General features: G+C 45.7%; 1 non-coding gene across 1 annotated transcript; it reads right to left on the bottom strand.

Moving 5' to 3' along the window:
• Positions 1-941: 941 nt before the first annotated feature.
• Positions 942-1012, bottom strand: trnag-gcc (transfer RNA glycine (anticodon GCC)). The gene has a single exon. It is a non-coding gene; the product is annotated as a tRNA-Gly (tRNA).
• Positions 1013-21128: the final 20116 nt, after the last annotated feature.

Here is a 21128-nt window from a genome sequence, read left to right on the forward strand (position 1 = left end):
TATAAAAAACACCTTTCTCTTTACGGACGGTTGGTGAGAGGAGATATCAGGGTTGTTCTAAATTAGACCCCCTCCTGTCCGAAACAAGTGTGTACCATCTACAAGATGTACTGCAGCAACTCACCAAGGCTCCTTCCACAGCATCTTCCAAACCCACGACCTCTACCACCTAGAAGGACTGGGGCAGCAGACACACGGCAACACCACCACCTGGAAGTTCCCCCTCCAGTCACTCACCATCCTGACTTGGAAATATATCACCGTTCCTTCACTGTTGCTGGGTCAAAATTCTGGAACTCCCTCCCTAACAGCACTGTGGGTGTACCTACACCACATGGACTGGAGTGGTTCAAGAAGGCAGCTCACCACCACCTTCTCAAGGGCAACTAGGGATGGGCAATAAATGCTGGCCTAGCCAGCGATGCCCACATCCCATGAATGAATCTAAAAAAAAAATCCCTCTTTAAATGTCTTCACCTCTCCAACTCTGTTCTCCTTTAAGACCCTTCTTAAAACTTACTGCTATTAGTCTTTTGGTTTGGTAAGAATTTCTCTCTGATTAGACTTCTGTGAAGTTTCTCGACAGTCTATGCAATCTTTAAATAATTAATGACTAACGAAACTGGCAAAAAAAACAATTTTAATGGACAACATTTGTGTTCATTAACTCCAAGTCCCTCTCCTGACTTCTCCATGAATTAAACTCTCCTAAAAGTCACTGCTCTGAAGTTTCTATTATTTGAAACAGTTTGAGAAAAATCGAACCCATCAAGCCTGCGTTGTAAATGAAAAACGAACAGCTGATGTTTTCACATTCAATTATACTTTCCCTTCGTGCACCGCCTAAATTTTACAGTCAACATACTATATATATTTGCTTTTATACTATATATGTTACACGATGAGATGAGTGATACTTTTAAGTAGTTTCGTAAAACTAATGCATCGGCCGGGAATCGAACCCGGGCCTCCCGCGTGGCAGGCGAGAATTCTACCACTGAACCACCGATGCCTACTGAAAGAGTGCGTTCAAAAATGATCTTATATCTAAGCCAGCCCTCTGATTTTTTTTCCCCCAAAATTTTGTATATTTTTTATATGAGAAACTTCCAAAACAAAAGAATCCAAAAATTCATCTTGCATTTCATCAGAGAAATCAAACTTCAAGAACTTAGAAGAAACATGGTTACAGCTTCTGTTGTCTTAACAGTGGCCTCTAAGGGACAGTTGTCCTCTAAAGTCTCTTCGCACACAATCCTGTACCAAGTCTGGTGCTTCCCATCTGGCTTCCAAATTTGCAGACTGCAGGATGGCAGATGGTGGTGTTCCCCAAGGGTCACTGCTAGGGTCACTGCTATTTATAATATATATCTGACTTGGATTTTGAAATGCAGAGTAAAATTTCACAACTTTCCAATGATGCCAAACTGGGAGTTGTGACAGTGAGGATGAATCGACTACAACGGGACACGGATAGCCTAGCAGAATGGGCAGACACAATGGCAGGTGGAATTTAATACAGAGAAGTGTGAGGTGAAGCATTTTGGCAGAAGGGATAGGGCGAGAGAATAGACTCTTCACATTCTAAAGAATGTACAGGGACAGAGGGTCCTGGGGGTTAATGTGCAAAGATCTTTGAAGGTGGCAGAACATACTGCGAGAGCAGTTAGCAAAGCATATGGGATCCTGGGCTTCAACTAGAGGTATTGAGTACAAAAGCAGGGAAGTTATGCTGTTGGCCAGGACAACTCCCCTGCTCTAAATAATGCTATGGGATCTTTTACACCCGTTTTCCCACCCCACCCTGTCCCACCGCCATGACCAATAGTTAAGATCTCAGTTGAACATCTTGTCCAAAGGAGGTCACCTCTGACAATGCAGCACCGATTCAGTACTGCCCTGAACTGTAAGCTCAAATCGACTTGAACCTTCTGACTTGGAGGAACTATTTTTTTTTAGGAGGTTTTCCTGAAAGATACATTTTCCAAATGAATCAGTGTTTATTTGACTGTCACAGGACTGGCCAGTCTTGACAGACAGTCATTGACTAGATCTATCCATCTTCTCGGGGTTAAACAATGATATAAATTATTTATGAGGTTCAAGGATAAACACATGTAGAGGTGGCAAAATATTCTTGAGACCTCAGGTGATTCCTGTACTTTTGGGATTGTGGCAAATAACTGGTGAGGTTAGAATAATGGACGTAGAAGGGAAGGTGGATTGTGTATACAGCACCCCTGGGTTGGTATAAATATACTGCTGGTGTATTCTGAGCTGTACGGGTCAGGAAAGACCCAGGCCTGATCCCTGGTCTATGCTGACTGAACTGATCTTAATGTGGGCAAAGAGGGGTAATCATAGGCAACTACAAATTAACTCACTGCTCCCATGCTAGAGAGGGGGAAATAAACCAGTGTTCTTGATCTGGGGTACTATCCAGGAACACCTGCTGTAAAGTGTGTGTGTTTACATTATGGAAGAAGGTCAGATTTGGCTTTGTTGTACATCATGGTAGACAGCTTGCCAACACTCATTGTCAGGTAGAAAATAGCCAGTTGGATGAGATAACAAGAGAGCTGACACTACCTGTGGAACAGTCCAGCAAAAGTCAACACCTTCATGAAAGGAGGAGAGGCAACTGGAGGGGAAAAAGAAAACAAAGTAAAATCAGGTACCTGTATGAAAGGATTCAATATTTCCCAACGGGACAAAGTTGTTTCATTTGAAGTTACAGGTGTAGCAGTTCCGAGCAACTCAACCTTACGTTTCCACTGCTCCAACACAGGTACTTAGTGAGTACTCAGTTACTAAATGACTGATGGTTCAAAGACTCAGTGATGAAAACTGTGCCTGATGGTAGCCGGACTGTTGTAGCAGGAGAGTGCAATGAGTCTTGATTTCAATACAGTGGTGAGAAGAAATGGTATGTTAAATGGTTTTTTCGGCATATGGGTGGAAGAAGAGAGGAAAGAAAGAGAAGGACTGACTATGTAGCAGAAAGAGAGAGGCAAGAAAGGTTCCAATGGAGGGATAGGAGTTGGATCTCCAGATACAAAGTAGGATGATGGTAGGATATGGATTGGAGATGAGTGGAGTATAACTGAGATATAGGGGTTGAAAAAGATCATAGAGAATTCGACGAATTCGAGGCCAGAAAGTATAATAGAAGATAGTGGTTAAAGACAAGAGAAGGACAATAGAGAAATACAGGTTGGAAACGAGAAAAAAGCAATGGAGAGATAGGGATTATAAACTAGAGAGGGACAATGGAGAGATAGAGTTTAGAGATTAGAGAGGGGCAATGGAGAGATAGAGGTTATAAACTAGAGAGGGACAATGGAGAGATAGGGATCAGGGACTCGAGACGGCCAATGGAGAGATAAGGATTAGAGATTTAGAGGGGCAATGGAGAGTGGGGTTAGAGACTAGAGAGGGGCAATGGAGAGATAGGGGTTATAGACTAGAGAGGGGCAATGGAGAGATAGGGATTAGCAGCTAGAGAGGGGTAATGGAGAGATAGGGATTAGCAGCTAGAGAGGGGTAATGGAGAGATAGGGATTAGCAGCTAGAGAGGGGTAATGGAGAGATAGGGATTATAGACTAGAGAGGGGCAGTGGAGAGATATAGGGATTGGAGATTAAAAAAGGGTGATGGAGAGAGTAGGGACATACAATGGAGAGCTCGGGAGGGCAATGGAGAGATAGGGATTGGAGACTAGAGAAGGACCATTTATTAGATGGCAAGTTTTTTCTGGCAGCATTACCTCTTGACTACTGCTTTATTTTACTCTTTCAAACTTGGAGATATCATTCGTTGTGAACCTCTACCTTAGTTGAAAGAAGTACGAATGATCCACTGGAGGAACCTCTCCCGCACATCAGACTGAACATAAAATAAAAAGAATGAAAGAACATCAATGAATACCATATCCATCAAAACTGGGAATGCTTACTGTAAAGGGAACAGAATGAATGGGTCAACTCTTAGCACAGGCTCCAGCCAAACTTGTACAGCACATAGGACACGGCCTAGAACACGTAACATAGATTTTACCGCATGACCAAAGTATTAAAATTTTTTTTTTAATTTGAATTTTATCTCTAACCTTCTACAATTTTTCAACTTAAAACCTGACGTAGCAATATTACTTCATTCCTCAAATATCAAGAGGACCTATTTTGCAATAATGTTGGATTTAATGGGAAATTCTATTGCATAGAATTATATCGAATATACAGCACAGAAACAGGCCATTTGGTCCATCCAGGCCAAGCTAGTGTTTATGTTCCACTCAAGCCTCCTCCCATCCTTCCTCATCTAAATCTCCCATCATAACCCTCTATTCCCTTCTCCCTCATATACTTGTCTAGTTTCCCCTTAAATACATCTACACTATTCTCTTCGACCACTCCCTGTGATAGTGAGTTCCGTATTCTCACCACTCTCTGGATAAAGATGTTTCTTCTGAATTCCCTATTGGGTTTCTTGGTGACTATCTTATATTGATGGCCTCTAGTTCTGCTCTTCCCCACAACATTCTCTCTGTATCTACTTGATCAAAACCTTTCAGACCTCTATTAGGTCACTTTTTTCAAGAGAAAAGAGACCCAGCCTGTCAATCCTTTCCTGCTATGTAAACCCACACATTTCTGGTATCATCATTGTAAATCTACTCTGCACCCTCTCCAGTGCCTATATATCCTTTTCATAATATAGTGACCAGAACTGCACACAGTACTCCATGTGTGGTCTAACCAAGGTTCAATACAGGTTTAACATAACTTCCCTGCTTTTCAGTTCTATCCCTCGAGAAATAAAGCCTAGTGCTCGGTTTGTATTTGTCATGGTCTTATTAACCTGCATCAGAATATTAATGGCCTTGTTTGGTCCTTGTCCCATTTCTAACCACTAACAAACTGGTAGCAGGGCTTGGAGTTGACACATGGGTTCCAGTATGAGGAACTGCAGTGGCATACCACACACTAGTGGTGGGATAGGGAGAAGCAGCTTCATTGACTTGGTAAGCACAGTGATAAATAGTGCTGTCACAGCACAAGATCAGTTTGGATGCAAAAGGCTGTTTTGGCCTTTCAGAATACTTAACCCACAGCATTCAGCTATTTCCCAAATAAGTCCATTGTCTTGGTTTTAACCCTGTTCCACCTGTCACTCACCGTCTGTAAAGTCCAGTTTGATGATTTCTTCTTTAAGTAGCACATGGTGTTTGACGGAGAATGTGGGACAGATTTTAAACTTGCCATCGAGCCAAAAAACTGACATTGCTGATTGGCCATGGGTTATAGAAACTGCCCGATTGTTATTGACTTCATAGACTATGGCATTATTTTTAAAAATTCATTTACGGGTTGTGGGCGTCGCTGGCTAGGCCAGCATTTATCGCCCATCCCTAATTGCCCTTGAGAAGGATAGGCCTCTGTGGTGCAGTAGTAAATGGACAGTGAAGTAAGTGGGCAAGTGAGTGGTGCGTACATGTGAGGTGATGCCAGGACAACCCAGCTTTTTAAATACCTGCAGACTGCATGAGGAAGGGAAAACTGAGGGAGTTATTGAGTCCTGCAATGTCCAGTCTTGGTATCAATGTGGTGACAATACAAGGAGGAGGAAGACCAAGATTTCAAAGCAACAAGAGAATGAAGTTCAAAGGGGCAATGATCAGAACGTGAACCCCGTAACAGTAAGTGTCAGGCTACAGCCTTGAAGACTGACACTTCTTCAGTCTTCAAGCTACACTCAATCTTGCATTTATCACAGTGGGGGACTTGATCAGGAGGAGGAAGCTTGATTGAGTTTTCTTCTGATTACTTCAGGGCCACTAAGGCTAATTGTAGTGCTTTACTCCATCAGTGCTCAGCGCCATCAAGCTGCCTTCAACAGCTATCTTCAGTTTTTTTTTATCCATTCATGGGATGTGGCTGGCTGGGCCAACATTTATTGCCTATCCCTAATTACCCTTGAGAAGGTGAGCTGCCTTCTTGAAACGCTGCAGTCCATGTGGTGTAGGTACACCCACAGTGCCGTTAGGAAGGGAGTTCCAGGATTTTGACCCAGCGACAGTGAAGGAACAGTGATATATTTCCAAGTCAGGATGGTGAGTGACTTGGAGGGGAACTTGCAGGTGGTGGTGTTCCCATGTGCCTGCTGCACTTGTCCTTCTGGATGGTAGTGGCCATTAGTTTGGAAGGTGCTGTCGAAGGAGCCTTGGTGAGTTCATTACACATTGGAGTGATTACTTAGAAGCAGAATGAGAACAAAATCCCAGTTAACATAAGACCTTCAATATGTCTTGAGCCTGGACATTACATAAGTTATGGCACATATACTCAATGTCTTATAACTAGTATTTATAGCTTGACATGACTTTGCAATGGCATCTTAGTCTTTTGTGGGACCTTGCCAAAGGAAAGCAATCTATAGTGCATGGCAACTTGCAGCGATACAAGATGGAATTACAGTTTCCCTGTCGCACACCAGCAAGTGATAAACTGTTCTTGAGCTTGTGAGGATCGAGCTACATGCCTTTCACTTATAACCCTGGCAGTGACTCCTGGCATTTTACAAGTATTGTGAGCACCCATCCATCTGTACATTTATGGTGAGGTCATTTTACATAACTATTTCCAGACAAGGGCATGTCCAATTCAACTGGTGCTTTATTATTGTAGCGTTTGTGCACACTTTAGCAATGAGTTAATAGAGACAATGTTCACCCCCAAATTGCAGCCAAAACTAGGTGCAATTCAAAAGAAAAATGGACACTAATTATTTACTCCTGTTTTGCTCCTGTGTAGCATTGCACACAAACTTCCTCTGTGGCTTTTCTGGTGCCTGCACCTGCAAATGGTGTGAATTTCATGTTAATTAATGTCAAAAGACTTCTGCACTTGGAATCCCTGTAATTGCATAGTTCTGGAGCAAGGAAAGCCTAGAGCTGGTGTTTAGGTGCTAACTGCCCGGCAGGAACAGGCTGATATTGTACGGAAAGATTATTCATTTTGGCCCAGTACACAATTTATGATAATGTGCAATGAGACAGGATTAATTCATGACCTCCTGGTAAAGGAGCCTCTGGGTAGCAGTGATCACAGCAATGATTTAATTTTGCATTCAGTTTAAGGGAGAGGAGAGTGGGTCTAAAACTAGTGTTTTAAACTTAAATAAAGGCAATTATTTGGGTATGAAGACAGAGCTGGCTAAAGTGAACCTGGAAATTAGGTTAAGGATTAGGTCAGTAGAGATGCAGCGTAAGAGTTTCTACAGGTATTTAAAAAGGAAAAGAGTAACTAGAGTGAGTGTTGGCCCTCTAGAGAATGAGTCTGGGGAATTAATAATACGTCCTGGTGCATGAATCACAAATAGTATGCAAGTACAGCAAATGATTAGGAAGGCAAATGGAATGTTGCTGTTTATTGCAAAAGGAATGGAATATAAAAGTAGGGAAGTTTTGCTACAGTTGGTGAGTCTACATCTGGAGCACTGTGTACAGTTTTGGTCTCCTTATTTAAGAAAAGCTAGAATTGCAATAGAAGAAGTGCAAGGAAGGTTCACTTGGCTGATTCCTGGGATGAAGGGGTTATCTTATGAAAGGTGATCTTGTTAAAACATATAAGATTCTGAGGGGACTTGACAGGGTGAATGCTGAAAGGATATTTCCCCTTGTGGGAGAGACTAGAACTATGGGACACAGTTTAAAAATAAGGGGCCTCCCATTTAAAATGGAGGTGAGGAGAAATGTTTTCTCTCAGAGGGCCGTTAATCTGTGAAATTCTCTTTCCCATGGAACAGTGGAGGTAGGCTCAATGAATATTTTTACAGCTGAGTTAAATAGGTTCTGATTGACAAGGCAGTCAAAGGGTATAGGGGGTAAAAGCACAAAAATAGAGGTCACAATCAGATCAGCCATGATCTTATAAGACCATAAGACATGGGAGCAGAAATTAGGCCATTTGGCCCATCGAGTCTGCTCCGCCATTCAATCATGGCTGATAAGTTTCTCAACCCCATTCTCCCGCTTTCTCCCCGTAACCTTTGATCCCCTTACCAATCAAGAACCTATCTATCTCGGTCTTAAATACACTCAATGACCTGGCCTCCACAGCCCTCTGTGGCAATGAATTCCATAGATTCACCACTCTCTGGCTAAAGAAGTTTCTCCTCAGCTCTGTTCTAAAAGGTCTTCCCTTTACTCTGAGGCTGTGCCCTCGGGTCCTAGTCTCTCCTACTAATGGAAACATCTTCCCCACGTCCACTCTATCCAGGTCTTTCAGTATTCTGTAAGTTTCAATCAGATCCCCCCCTCATCCTTTTAAACTCCATCGAGTATAGACCCAGAGTCCTCAAACGTTCCTCATATGTTAAGCCTTTCATTCCTGGGATCATTTTCGTGAACCTCCTCTGGACCCTCTCCAGGGCCAGAACATCCTTCCTGAGATACGGGGCCCAAAATTGCTCACAATATTCTAAATGTGGTCTGACCAGAGCCTTATAAAGCCTCAGCAGCACATCCCTGCTTTTATATTCTAGTCCTCTCGAAATAAATGCCAACATTGCATTTGCCTTCCTAACTACCGACCCAACCTGCAAGTTAACCTTAACAGAATCCTGGACTAGGACTCCCAAGTCCCTTTGCACTCCAGATTTCTGAATTCTCTCCCCATTTAGAAAATAGTCTATGCATCTATTCTTCCTACCAAAGTACATGACCTCACACTTCCCCACGTTGTATTCCATCTGCCACTTCTTTGCCCATTCTCCTAACCTGTCCAAATCCTTCTGCAGCCTCCCCGCCTCCTCAATACTACCTGTCCCTCCACCTATCTATGTATCATCTGCAAACTTAGCCAGGATGCCCTCAGTTCCTTCATCTAGATCATTAATGTATTAAGTGAAAAGTTGTGGTCCCAATACTGACCCCTGCAGAACTCCACTAGTCACCGGCCGCCATCCTGAGAAGGACCCCCTTATCCCCACTCTCTGCCTCCTGCCAGACAGCCAATCTCTATCCATGCTAGTACCTTGCCTCTAACACCATGGGCTCTTATCTTACTGAGCAGCCTCCTGTGCGGCACCTTGTCAAAGGCCTTCTGGAAGTCCAAGTAGATAACATCCATTGGCTCTCCTTTGTCTAACCTACTCGTTACCTCCTCAAAGAATTCTAACAGATTTGTCAGGCATGACCTCCCCTTGATGAAACCATGCTGACTTTTCCCGATTTTACCATGCACTTCCAAGTATTCTGAAATCTCATCCTTAATAATGGACTCTAAAATCTTACCAACGACCGAGGTCAGGCTAATCGGCTTGTAATTTCCTGTCTTTTGCCTCACTCCCTTCTTAAACAGGGGGGTTACATTAGCAATTTTCCAGTCTTCTGGGACCCTCCCTGACTCCAGTGATTCTTCAAAGATCACCACTAACGCCTCCACTATCTCTTCAGCTATCTCTTTCAGAACTCTAGGGTGTAATCCATCTGGTCCAGGTGATTTATCCACCTTCAGACCTTTCAGTTTTCCTAGCACCTTCTCCTTGGTAATGGCCACCATACTCACCTCTGCCCCCCGACTCTCTTGAACTTTGGGGATGTTACTCGTGTCTTCCACCGTGAAGACTGATGCAAAGTACCTATTCAGTTCCTCTGCCATTTCTTTGTTCCTCACTACTGCTTCTCCAGTGTCATTTTTCAGCGGCCCAATGTCCACTTTTGCCTCTCTCTTACCCTTTATATATCTAAAAAAGCTCTTGCAATCTTCTTTTATATTACTGGCTAGTTTACCCTCATATTTAATCTTCTCCCTCCTTATTTCTTTTTTAGTTGTCCTCTGTTGGTCTTTGTAGGCTTCCCAATCCCCTGGTTTCCCACTGCTCTTCGCCGCATTGTATGCTTTCTCTTTAGCTTTTATGCTGTCCCTGACTTCCCTTGTCAGCCATGGTTGCCTCGTCCTCCCTTTAGTATGCTTCTTCTTCCTAGGGATGAATTTTTGCTGTGTCTCCCAAATTACTCCCAGAAACTCCTGCCATTGCTGTTCCACTGTCTTTCCTGCTAGGCTCATCTCCCAGTCAATTCTGGCCAGCTCCTCCCTCATGCCTCTGTAGTTGCCTTTATTCAACTGTAATACCGTTACATCTGATTCCAGCTTTTTCCTCTCAAATTGCAGGGTAAATTCTATCATATTATGGTCACTTCCTCCTAAGGGTTCCTTCACCTTAAGCTCCCTTATCAAAGCCATCTCGTAGACATTCCACAAATTCCTTTTCTTGGGATCCACTACCAACCTGATTTTCCCAGTCTACCTGCATATTGAAATCCCCCATGATCACTGTAACCTTGCCTTTCTTACACGCCTTTTCTATCTCCTGGTGTATCTTGTGCCCCACATCCTGACTACTGTTCGAAGACCTGTACATAACTCTCATTATGGTTTTTTGACCTTTGCGGTTCCTCAACTGTACCCAAACAGATTCTACATCATCTGACCCTACGTCATTTCTTGCTATCAATTTAATTTCATTTCTTACTAACAAAGCAACCCCACCCCCTCTGCCAACCTGCCTATCTTTTCGATAGGACGTATATCCTTGGATATTTAGCACCCAGTCCTGATCCCCTTGCAGCCATGTCTCCGTGATGCCCACCACATCATACCTGCCAATTTCAATCTGCGCCACAAGCTCATTTACCTTATTTCGTATACTGCGTGCATTCAGATACAACACCTTCAGTCCTGTATTTCCAGTCCCCTTTCTCATTGTCGTCCCTTTATCTGATGTGCTTGAAGTTAGATTCCTAGCCCTTTCCAAACACTCTGTCCTATTTTGTGTTTTGGGGACTTTAATAGCCTCTCCTGGGCTCTCCTTTTCAGTTTTTTCATAATTTTCCATGAAGTCGAATCCACCCCCCACACGCTAACCTGCTGCTTTGTTTCCCATTAGTCATACTTCTTGGAGTTTTACCCTTCCCCCCCCCCCCCCCACTTTCTAGTTTAAAGTCCTGTTGACCACCCTATTTACCCTTTTCGCTAGAACATTGGTCCCAGATCGGTTCAGGTGGAGACCGTCCCAAAGGTACAGATCCCTCTTGTTCCAATACTGATGCCAGTGTCGCATAAAATGGAACCTCTCTTTCCCGCACCACTCCTTTAGCCACGTGTTTATTTGCCTTATTCTCGCGTCCCTATGTCAATTTGCACGTGGCTTGGGTAGTAATCCGGAGATTATAACCCTTGAGGACCTGTTCTTTAATTTAGTTCCTAGTTCTTGATAATCCCCAAACAGGTCCTCTTTCCTAGTCTTACCTATGTTATTTGTCCCGACGTGGACCACAACAACTGGATCCTCCCCCTCCCTCTCCAATATCCTTTCAAGCCGGCCAGAGATGTCCCTCACCCTGGCACCGGGCAGGCAACATACCATGCGGGACTCTCGATCCTGCTTACAAAGGATGTTATTAATTCCCCTAATTATAGAATCCCCTACAACTACCACTTGCCTTTTTGCTCCCCCTTCTTGAATGGCCTCCTGTGCCAGGGTGCCGTGGTCAGCTGGCTCATCCTCCCTACAGCCCTGTTCGTCATCCACACAGGGAGCAAATACCTCATACCTGTTGGACAAGGTCAAGAGCTGAGGCTCTTCTGTTCCTGAACACAGGATCCCTCTACCTGCCTCACTTGCAGTCACACCCTGCTGACCCTGACCACTGACCGAACTTGAGGTACTTAATCTACCGGGTGTGACCGCCTCCTGAAACAAAGCGTCCAGGTAACTCTCCCCCTCCCGGATGTGCTGCAGCGTCTGGAGCTCGGACTCCAGCTCATCAATTCTGAGCCGGAATTCCTCCAGCAACCAACACTTGCTGCAGATGTGGTCACTGCGGCTTGCAATGGGATCTGCCAGCTCCCACATCATACAGCTACAGCACATCACCTGCCCAGCTATATCGACTTAGTTAATTAATTTATTAATTAGCTTTGCAGTGTTTTTTTTTTCAAATTTGGTGCCGATTTCCTACCAACCAATCAGGTCACAGTTTTCCTGTGATGTCACTTTTTCAGTTTTGGCTTCAGTTACTCTGTGCCCCGAGGTCACCGCTCCGGTGCTCCTGCCTCCGAGTCTGCTCCCTGGAGACAAGGCCGCGAATCCCCGAGGTAAGCTAGATTTATACTCACCGCTCCAGTGCTCCTCACTCCGTGTCTGCTCCATGGAGACAAGGCCGTGAATCCCCGAGGTAAGCTAGATTTATACTCACCGCTCCGGTGCTCCTCCCTCCGAGTCTGCTCCCAGGATTTACTCACCAATCAGCTGCTTTTTCTTTAAAATCCACTTTTAGAAGAGTGTCCCTCACAGGTCTGGTGCACTCCTGAAGGCACTGCCTCTTCCTCTCATTTTTTTTTTTAGGTATGAGGAAGAGGGAGGGATGGAAACACTACAGCAATGTAATGTTTGGGGCTATTCTGTTCTTTGACAGTGGGTCCTCCTCGATTCCCTCCTGAGTCACAGTGTCTGCGGTGACTTCTCCCAGAATGCTTCAGTCACTTCTCACCAGTGCCATCTGTTGGATGCTCTTCCTCCTGTTGAGTGCAAGAGTCCTTCTCCTCGATTCCCTCCTGAGTCGCGATGTCTGCGGTGACTTCTCCTAGTAGCAAATGGTGGAGCAGGTGCGATGGGCTGAATGGCCTACCCCCCCCACCCCCCCCTCCGCCAAATTCGTATGCTCGTATATTTATGGTGCTCCTGAACCTGCTGTGGAATGCTATTATTCCTGCAGGCTGAGTGCTAGAAGCTACATTCTGTACTTTTTGCAATTACTTGGAGACAGTCAAGTGGAAACAACCACAGAACTCTTTGAGAGCTGCTGAAACTATTTGCCTGAACCCTCTCCTGAACCACAAACACCGTTTCCCTACAAAGGAGTAGGCCAGACCAGGTAAGGACAGCAGATTTCCCTTCCCCTAAAGGACATTAGTGAACCTCAATGGCTGCAATCAGACTTTTAATTCCAGATTTTTATTGAATTCAAATTCCACCATCTGCAATGGTGGGATTCGAGCCCAGGTCATGATGACATAACAGTCATTGAAAACACTGTTGGAAAAGAGCAGGAAAGATCGCTCTCTCCCTCTCTCTCTGGAAACTAAGCCTGTGTCTTCAACAGAGTGCAGACCTGAACAAAGTCTACTCCAGAATTCTACAAGAAACCACCTAACTTCAAACGGCCACAATATTCAACAATCTATGCCTCAAAGACAAGCAATGGATTTAATCATTATTCTTAACAAAACCATACTGAATGTCCTTGATTAATTCCTGCCTCTCTAAGTGTAGATTAATTCTGTCCCTCAGAATTGCTTCCAATAGTTTCCCCACCACTGAGGTTAGACTGATTGGCCTGTAGTTCTCTGGTTTATCCCTTCCTCCCTTCTTGAATAACGGTACCACATTGGCTGTCCTCCAGTCCTCTGGCACCTCTCCTGTGGCCAGAGAGGTATTGAAAATTATTGCCAGCGCCCCTGCTATCTCCTCCCTTGCCTCACTCAACAGCCTGGGATACATTTCATCTGGGCCTGGAGATTTATCTACTTTTAAGCCCGCCAGACCACTTAGAAACTCCTCTATTTCTATGCTAATTTCTTTAATTATATCACAGTCCTTCTGCCTGATTTCCATACCCACGTCGTCCCTCTCACTTGTGAACACTGACACAAAGTATTCATTTAGAACCCTACCTACGTCTTCCGGCTCCACACACAAATTACCACTATGGTCCTTAATGGGCCCTACTCTTTCCCTAGTTATCCTCTTACTCTTAATGTACTTGTAAAATAACTTTGGATTTTCCTTTATTTTACCCACCAATGCTTTTTCATGCCCCCATTTTACTCTCCTAATTTCCTTTTTAAGTTCCCCCTACACATTCTATGCTCCTCTAGGGCTTCTGCTGTTTTGAGCCCTCGGTATTTGCCATAAGCGTCCCTTTTTCTCTTTTTCCAATCCTGTATATCCCTCTACATCCAGGGTTCCCTGGATTTGTTGGTCCCATCCCTTGTCTTTACTGGAATATGTTGGCCCTGTACTCTCCCTATTTCCTTCTTGAATGAATCCCACTGCTCTGACGCAGATTTACCTAAAAGTAGCTGCTCCCAGTCCACTCTGGCCAAATCATATCTGATCTTATTAAAACCGGCCTTCACCCAATTTAGAACTCTGATTTCTGGTCCATCCTTGTCCTTTTCCATAACAACCTTGAATCTAACAGAGTTATGATAACTATCTGCAAAATGCTCCCCCACTAATACCTTTTACCACTTGCCCGGCTTCATTCCCTAAAATTAGATCCAGGACCGCCCCGTCTCTTCTACGTACTGGCTTAAAAAGCTCTCCTGGATGCATTTTAAGAATTCCGCTCCCTCTAAATCAATCACACTATGACTAACCCAGTTAATGTTGGGGAAGTTGAAATCCCCCACTATTACTACCCTATTATCCCATGAAAGAATAAAGAAAGGAACTGTTGTGTGGATAATTATAGAATAGTGTAAGAATATTTAGCTGTGAATACTACATGGCTGGCATAACTGCAAAAATGTAGTTGTGTTGAGACCTTCCCCTATGTGGTGGGCAGTACCAGCCTCCATTGCAAATTGCAAATAAATTTATAAAGGGATTGTGCCGTGTTGCAGGAGAGAGAGCACTCATAGACTTGAATCAAGGCTCTTATTGGCACAGTCTATCATGCTTGTGTTGCTGTGTACTCAGCAGCAGAATATAGAATCCCCTAGATGGACAGATATTGTTTGGTAGCTACAGCCAAGGGCTCCAGTAGATTTCTAGCTATTTGGTGTCTCAGAGTGGACAATGGCCTCTTCAGTGGAAGGAGGAGACCTGAAGGAAGTGGACAGTTTGTATCTGGGCGGCAAAGGGACAATGTGCAACCTGTTACTGATGAATGTACATTCGATGGAACTGGAGACAGGTGATGCACTAGGGTTGCCAGGTGCTGTAGTAGGGTTGCCCAGCAAAATAGCAAGAAATGCCAGGTGAGCTGGTAGTGCCAAGGAAGAAATCAAGGAGAAATCAAATGCAGTTGGATGCTAAGCTGGGCGAATTAAGATTGCTCATGGGCTCAGCAGTGATGGGAATAATCTATTCTCATTCTTGGCTTTTCTTCTGTTCTTATACTTGCATGGGCGCAGTTAAGTGGAGGAACATCCTGCCACATACCAATCACAAGGACCTTCAAGCCAGTAAATCATACCCAATACCATTGGCCCAGATATATATTCCAAATAAGAGCAGAGAGGCTGAAGAGAGCTGCAGGCTGGAATACATTCTCAAAACTCTAATGGCAAGATTGAAATGTTTCATGGCTTGTGATGCTGCCTGCAGATTTGATTGCAACCCCACCTTTCTGTACAATGCTCTGTCGACATTCCTAGGATCCCTCTACAAATGTTCTGGGGAAGTGCAATCAATACGTAGTATATATGAATTATGCCCCTGTGTTTGTGCTATGTTTACACAGGAGTTAACCCTGTTGCTTGGTTAGAGCCTGTGGAACAAGAGCACACATAAGGATATCATATGAGTGCATTAAGATGTGAACTTTTGCTCACATGCCTTTAACATATCAGTGCTGCCATCAGACTCATTCAATTACTGTTTCCAAAACGCTTCATGCTCCTTTTATAGTTGTCTTAATTTTTCAACTCAAATTGACCTCCCTATAACCACAACAAGTGACAGTTCTGCGCCCACCAGTGCTTCTTCCCAGTGTTGCACAGTTCAAAACGCTCCCCGCAAGAAACACCTGGAGGATACAATCTATGATAATGCTGCCGGCTATTTTTTCACAGCTCATGTATCAGCCGAGCCCACTTGAGGCGCTTGAGTCAGAAGGTCAATAGGTTCATGACCCATTCCAGAGATATGAGCGCATAATCTGATTTTACACTTCCTGTGCCGTACTGACTGAGTGCTAGGTTCATTGGCCAACCAAACTCTAACTGCACGCCTTCCTATGTTCTCCTCAATTGCTGCTTGCAATCAATAACGGGGAGAGACTGGGGATTTCTCCGCCGTGTCCTGGGCACTATTTATCTCTCAGCCAAGCTCACTAAATCAGATGACCTGGTCGTTTATGTTACAGTTTGTGGGAGCTTGCTGTGCACAAATTAATTGGTGTGTTTCCTACATTACAACAGTGACTGGACCTCAAAAAAGCTACGTTGGTTGTAAAGTGCTTTAGGATGCCCTGAGGTCATAAAAGGTGCCACGTAAATTCAAGTTCTCCTTTCTCTCATGCTTTGGGATCTTTTTCTGTCTTGTGCTGTAGAAATGGGAGGTTGCATTACGTAGAAGACAATATAATCTGTTTTTAGCGATAGCTCAGAATTCTTTCCATGAACATTCATGCATTTTAATGTGATATTTAAGAGTAAAAGGGCAAATCCTCATCAGTACAAGGGGACACCCTTCAGCCAGATTTGAGAATTTACAAATGCCCTTCAGTTTAGTTCAGCCGCACATTCCTGTAGCTTGTTAGCTGAGTATCCTATTCCTCCAATACCTGTGGCAGTTGAGTAAGCCTGCAAGATTCCCAGTCTATTTTTAGGCGCAAACTGCTTGACGAGTAAAACCGACAGTGATGAATGTGGGGGGGGGGCCAGTGATTCGCAGCCAATTACTTACAGCCCCTGTTATGACACATCAGACAACTGGGGACCTTGTAGGGTGGCTTTCCTGTGAGCAGACTGGATTGCCCTAGTGGCTCAGCTCCTAAATGGCCATGTATACAGGCAGGAGGCTCCGAGGCTCAATTGCTGGATGACGCTGAGTGAGCTGTGCTCTCCTTTATATGGGCCTTAATCTCAATGATTTTACTGCCCTGTACATGGTCTGAATATCTTATATTGAGATATACAGATATGAAAGCCTTTTCCTAATGGCAGAAATGACCGTCTAAGTAGATTGTAAACCTCCACTCATGCACACTAGAATAGTTTCACAAAATGGTATTGTTGGTCTGAATGAAATCATTGACTGACCCGAAATGAAACACCAGAGGCAGGTATTCAGGATACTTAAGTATTAAAATACACTAGATAAAAAGCAGACGTGCTCCCAGACAACTGAACAACACGGTGTACAAATTGAGTTCAGTACACAAACATCCTCACGAGAGACAGCTTTAACTTTCAGTAGGAGAGCAACAGGGTGGTAGGGAATCGGTTGCCTCCCACACTCCCTGTCACGCTCTCTCGATCACACTCCCCATCGCACTCTCTCTGTCACACTCTGTGTCCAAGTCTCTCTCACTCTCTGTCACACCCCCTGTCATACTCTCTCGATCACACTCTCTGTCACACTCTGTGTCCAAGTCTCTCTCACACTCTGTCACACCCCCTGTCACACTCTCTCGGTCACACTCTCGGTCACACCCCCGTCACACTCTCGATCACACTCTGTAACACTCTGTGTCACGCTCTCTCGATCACACTCTCTGTCACACTCCCTGTCACGCTCTCTCAATCACACACTCTGTCACACTCCCTATCACGCTCTCTCTCTCACACTCTGTGTCACGCTCTCTCGATCACACTCTCTGTCACACTCCCTGTCACACTCTCTCGATCACGCTCTCTGTCACACCCCCTGACACACTCTCTCGATCACACTCTCTGTCACACCCCCTGTCACACTCTCTCAATCACACTCTGTCACACTCTCTGTCACGCTGCCTTGATCACACTCTCTGTCACACTCCCTGTCACGCTATCTCGATCACACTCTCTGTCACACCCCCGTCACACTCTCCCGATCACACTCTCTGTCACAACCCCTGTCACACTCTCTCGATCACACTCTCTGTCACACTCTGTGTCCAAGTCTCTCTCACACTCTGCCACACCGCCTGTCACACTCTCTCGATCACACTCTCTGTCACACCCCCTGTCACGCTCTCTCAATCACACTCTCTGTCACACCCCCGTCACACTCTCTCGATCACACTCTCTGTCACACTCTGTGTCCAAGTCTCTCTCACACTCTGCCACAACGCCTGTCACACTCTCTCGATCACACTCTCTGTCACACCCCCTGTCACGCTCTCTCGATCATGCTCTCTGTCCCACCCCATCACACTCTCTCGATCACACTCACTGTCACACTCCCTGTCAAGCCCTCTCGATCACACTCTCTGCTACACTCCCTGTCACGCTCTCTCGATCAAACTCTCTGTCACACTCCCTGTCACACTTTCTCGATCACACTCTCTGTCAATCTCCCTGTCACACTCTCTCGATCACACTCTCTGTCACACCCCCGACACACTCTCTCGATCACACACTCTGTCACACTCCCTGTCATGCCCTCTCGATCACACTCACTGTCACACTCCCTGTCACGCTCCCTCAATCACACTTTCTATCACACTCTGTGTCCAGGTCTCTCTCACACTCTGCCACACCGCCTGTCACACTCTCTCGATCACACTATCTGCTACACTCCCTGTCACGCTCTCTCGATCAAACTCTCTGTCACACTCCCTGTCATGCTCTCTCAATCACACTCTCTGTCACACCCCCTGGCACACTCTCTTGATCACACGCTCTGTCACACTCTGTGTCACATTCTCTCAATCACACTCTCTGTCACACCCCCTGGCACGCTCTCTCGATCACACTCTCTGTCACACTCTGTGTCACACTCTCTCAATCACACTCTGTCACACTCTGTGTCACGCTCTCTTGATCACACTCACTGTCACACCTCGTCACACTCTCTCGATCACACTCACTGTCACACTCCCTGTCAAGCTCTCTCGATCACACTCTCTGCTACACTCCCTGTCACGCTCTCTCGATCAAACTCTCTGTCACACCCCCTGACACACTCTCTCGATCACACTCTCTGTCACACCCCCGTCACACTCTCTCAATCACACTCTGTCACACTCTGTGTCACGCTCTCTCGATCACACTCTCTGTCACACTCCCTGTCACGCTCTCTCGATCACACTCTCTGTCACACCCCCTGTCACACTCTCTCGATCACACTCTCTGTCACACTCTGTGTCACACTCTCTCAATCACACTCTGTCACACTCTGTGTCACGTTCTCTCGATCACACTCTCTGTCACACTCCCTGTCACGATCTCTCAATCACACTCTCTGTCACACACCCTGACACGCTCTCGATCAAACTCTCTGTCACATTCCCTGTCACGCTCTCTCAATCACACTCTCTGTCACACCCCCTGTCACACTCTCCCAATCTCACTCTGTCACACTCTGTGTCACGCTCTCTCGATCACACTCTCTGTCACACTCCCTGTCACGCTCTCTCGATCACACTCTCTGTCACACTCCCGGTCACGCTCTCTCGATCACACTCTCTGTCACACTCCCTGTCACGCTCTCTCGATCACACTCTCACTGTCAAACTCCCAGTCAAACTCCCTGTCAAATACGCCTCACAGTCTCTCTATCACACTCTCCCTGTCACACTCCCTGTAACACTCCCTGTCACATTCCCCCTCACACTCTCTTTATCACACTCTCCCTGTAACACTCCCCGTCACGTTCCCCCTCACACTCTCTATCACACTTTCTGTATCACACTCCCTGTCACACTCACCGTCACATTCCCCCTCACACTCTCGCTGTCACACTCCCTGTCACACTCCCTGTCACATTCCCCCTCACACTCTCGCTATCACACTCTCTGTATCACACTCCCTGTCAAACTCCGTCACATTCCCCCTCACACTCTCTCTATCACACTCTCACTGTCACACTCTCACTTTCACACTCCCCGTCACATTCCCCCTCACACTCTCTCTATCACACTCTCTGTATCACACTCCCTGTCAAACTCCGTCACATTCCCCCTCACACTCTCTTTATCACACTCTCAATGTCACACTCCCTGTCACGCTCACCGTCACGTTCCCCCTCACACTCTATCACACTCTCACTGTCACACTCCCTGTCACATTCCCCCTCACAGTTTCTCTATCACACTCTGACTGTCACACTCCCTGTCACATTCCCCCTCACAGTCTCTCTATCACACTCTCACTGTCACATTCCCCCTCACACTCTCTTTATCACACTCTCACTATCACACTCCCTGTCACATTCCCCCTCACAATCTCTCTATCACACTCTCACTGTTACATTCCCCCTCACAATCTCTCTATCACAATCCTTGTCAAACTCCCTGTCAGATTCCCCCTCACACTCTTCCTATCACACTCTCACTGTCACAGTCTCTCTATCACACTCTCACTGTCACATTCCCCCTCACAGTCTCACTGTCACACTCCCTGTCACATTCCCCCTCACACTCTTCCTATCACACTCTCACTGTCACAGTCTCTCTATCACACTCTCACTGTCACATTCCCCCTCACAGTCTCACTGTCACACTCCCTGTCACATTCCCCCTCTCACTCCCTCTATCACACTCTCACTGTCACACTCCCTGTCAAACTCCCTGTCACATTCACCCTCACACTCTCTCTATCACACACTCCCTGTCACACTCCCCGTCACATTCCCCCTCACACTCTCTCTATCACACGCTCCCTGTCACACTCCCCGTCACATTCCCCCTCACACTCTCTCTATCACACTCTCACTGTCACACTCCCTGTCACACTCCCCATCACACTCTCTCTATCACACTCTCACTGTCACACTCCCTGTCAAACTCCCTGTCACATTCACCCTCACACTCTCTCTATCACACTCTCACTGTCACACTCCCTGTCACACTCCCCATCACACTCTCTCTATCATACTCCCTGTCACATTCCCCCTCACAGTCTCTCTATCACACACTCCCCATCACATTCCCCCTCACACTCTCTCTATCACACTCTCTCTATCACACCCCCTGTCACATTCCCCCTCACAGTCTCTCTATCACACACTCCCCCTCACAGTCTCTCTATCACACTCTCACTGTCACACTCCCTGTCACATTCCCCCTCACACTCTCACTGTCACACTCCCTGTCAAACTCCCTGTCACATTCCCCCTCACACTCTCTGTCACACCCCCGACACACTCTCTCGATCACACTCTCTGTCACACTCCCTGTCACGCCCTCT

This window comes from Cetorhinus maximus, chromosome X, assembly GCF_964194155.1.
Source record: "Cetorhinus maximus chromosome X, sCetMax3.hap1.1, whole genome shotgun sequence".
In the NCBI taxonomy this organism is placed as follows: Eukaryota; Metazoa; Chordata; class Chondrichthyes; order Lamniformes; family Cetorhinidae; genus Cetorhinus; species Cetorhinus maximus.